Source organism: Olea europaea, unplaced genomic scaffold (assembly GCF_002742605.1).
Source record: "Olea europaea var. sylvestris unplaced genomic scaffold, O_europaea_v1 scaffold5590, whole genome shotgun sequence".
In the NCBI taxonomy this organism is placed as follows: Eukaryota; Viridiplantae; Streptophyta; class Magnoliopsida; order Lamiales; family Oleaceae; genus Olea; species Olea europaea.
Genome location: NW_019263925.1, coordinates 1 through 2,921, shown reverse-complemented (window position 1 = coordinate 2,921; position 2,921 = coordinate 1). Strand labels below are relative to the sequence as shown.

The 2,921-nt window shown below is 33.4% G+C and overlaps 1 long non-coding RNA gene across 3 annotated transcripts; it reads left to right on the top strand.

The window, feature by feature from the left end:
- The first annotated feature begins 6 nt into the window (after positions 1-6).
- Positions 7-2,779, top strand: LOC111389089. 3 transcript variants are annotated; one of them, XR_002701678.1, is made up of 4 exons: positions 7-816; positions 1,507-2,081; positions 2,178-2,270; positions 2,356-2,779. It is a non-coding gene; the product is annotated as an uncharacterized LOC111389089 (long non-coding RNA). The 3 variants fall into 3 exon arrangements; XR_002701679.1 differs by having other exon boundaries at positions 7-2,081; positions 2,178-2,233; XR_002701677.1 differs by having other exon boundaries at positions 7-2,081.
- The last annotated feature ends 142 nt before the right edge of the window (positions 2,780-2,921 follow it).

The following is a 2,921-nucleotide window of genomic DNA, read 5'->3' as shown; positions in this document are numbered from 1 at the left end:
AAAAAAAAAAGAGAGATTAATCGTTTAAATGAGTGGCTGGTTGCAGAAAGTAGGTCCCTACTTGGCCATATATCTATGGGCTTCTATGCTTGTTCTGTCACTTGTCACGGTGACCTTGTTATTGAAGGTATCATTAGTTGATTTCATCATATTGTCCGTAAATTGAATCCTACGTTCTCTTCCTTTACAACTCTAACCTTGGAAAAGTCTTAGTTTAACGTACTTTTAATTAATTTGTATGTATAACGGCTAATGTTATTCCAAATAAATCGTTGTGTTGGCAGATATCTGGTTATCTACCTATAGTGATAAATTTTGTCTGAATGATGTATGTATATAAAGTCATATATGATAAAAGTTGATTGATTTCTTGAGGTGGATACATAATAGTTAGCTTTAAACTTTGTTCAAGTGTGTTCATATGCCTGGGATTGACCATCTTGTTCCAAAACTTAAAAAGCCCCTTTCAGATTCAGAATTTTGATCCTATTGCAACTTGATAACTCTGGAATATGAATTTGTAAATAATTTAGATTTAGAAATCCTCAACAGCAAGTAGAGAATGTAAATTAGAATACCTAAAACCCTCTTATTGGAGTCCAATGAGGCTTTTTTGTACTACACTTTTCAAATTTTTAGCATAATTGGTGAAGTTTACGACTTTGTAACTTTTCACTTGTCGTCCTTCTTTACTCTGGATATCACAAAATTACTTATTATTTCCTATTTTATCTTGATATGTCTCCTAAGTTCTGCAGGATGTGTTCAATCTACTTCCGTATTTCAACGTGTTTGAACTAATTAAAGTTGTTTTAGGTAAATTAGCTGGTGGTCAATTGTTATTTACATTTTTTCTCCTTGTTGACAACTGCATTCTGCATTAGGATTCATGTGGCCTACATATTAATATTCCTGGGCACCAAGTAGCATTAACATGAACGTGAAAGCATTTTCTTCAAATATATAGTGTTTTTTCTCCTTAAATTTGAATTCTAATTGCTTCATTTGAATAAATTGAAGCATCAAGTAGGTAGTAGCACGTACTCATTGAAGCCTCAAAGTGGAAAGTTGAAAGTATTGTTCAACTCTTTTTTTTTTTTTTTTTCATGAATTTCAATTACAAATTCCTTGTCCGAGTTAACTGCAGCATCAAGTAAATATTAATACGAGCCACAAAAGAAGGATTGGAAATTTAGCTTGTGTGTTGTTTCCTGAACTTCAATTGCATTTAATCTAATTAAGTGATTCTTTTTGACACTGAATTGTGAAGTCAACATTACTATAGACATAAAAGTTGGACTGGCTTGAGACATCACGTTTCAACAATGATCATTTCCTTCAGAACTTAAAGAGTAGGTGAACATTTATAAATTAGTGAAATAAGATTTTTAAGGATGTTAATAATTTTTTATTGATTTCTCTTGGCTCTTGCATCTATTATTATGAGTACTATTTTTTCAAGAACATTGTTTCATAAATAATTCGGCTAAAACTGGCTTCTTGCAGGGTTTTCTCCTGAATGTAACTCCATGTCAGTGGATGTAATATGGAAAGCATTTTAGGCAACAGAAGAGGGATATATCGGTGGTTACTAAAAAATGGTCAATGAAATCGCAATTGGCTAATATTAGTTCCTGTTGACTGGTGGGTGAGATTTGTGATGGTATTCTTTACATTGCTAATCTTGGTGATTTCCGACAAGTGTCAGGAAGAGTTGTTAGAGCAACTGGAGAAGTTCTTGCTATCTAGCTGTCGGTTGAATATAATGCTAGCATAGAGTCAGTCAGACAGGCGTTGCATTCTATGGACCCAGTCACCCGAATGACTTAAAGATAGTAGTTCTTAAACATAATGTGCAGTGTGTGAAGGCTTGATACAGGTCTGTTCTTTGCATAGTTGGAATGGGGTCCAAATGCATAATTGATTACATTTCCATGGAAGAATTGACAACATAAATTGGCATACGATAATGATGCGACATTACTTTAGTAGATTCTTATAAAATGTTGTACAATGGTGAAAATTAGTTGAGCATTTGTTGAATTATGTAACCTAAGCAACTATCATCCAACATTACAAAGGTAATATGCCTCTGGCTTTCTGATGCATATGTGCTGATAAAATATAAGTTTCTTGTTTACGTTTTTATATAATATCTTTTTCCATTTTGTGCTCAGGTCGATTTTTCTTCGTTCGCAAAGAGCCAACATCCAAGTAGTCTCCTTTGGTTCTGGTAATTCACTATCAAAATGGTGGGATATGATAGAGATGTATGCAAATACTGCACTACTAATCTTATGCTTTGAAGGTTTCTTATACATTGCGCTTTTATTCATCACTATTCTGCTATTGTAGGAATATGAAATTTAGATCAGTAACAGGATGGAGAGGAGCACGAGGAATAGGGCTATGAAGGTGTGTGCAAGCGAATGGGAATACGACTACGAAAAATATTAGCTATCATCTCGCAACTAAGCGATAAGTGGGTCTTTAGGCTTCTACGAAATCATGCTTACGTATCTTTCATGCTTGTTTGCAGTTGTTTGTTGTCATATTTCTTTTAATTTATTTTCCTTTTTCCAAAGTGAAATACACTTGATTTTTATTTATATAGATTTTCCAACAATAACACAATGACCATGTAATGAAGATGCATCCATCAGATGTTCATAGCTTAGACAAGTTGATTAGAGACAAGCACAAGATGCTTCACATGTTGCTGCCCTTGTCCTAAATGACACTCTAATGTAATTTTTTCTCTCTCTCTTTTTCTTTTTTATTACTACGCTCCTGCAAACAAGTGCAATAGTTTATGTTTATGTTTAAATTCTTAATTCAACTTTGTCTTCCAATTGGAAAAGCTAGATTAAATTATCCAAGTCCACTGTACTTCTGTTTTCCATCATACATATCAATAACTT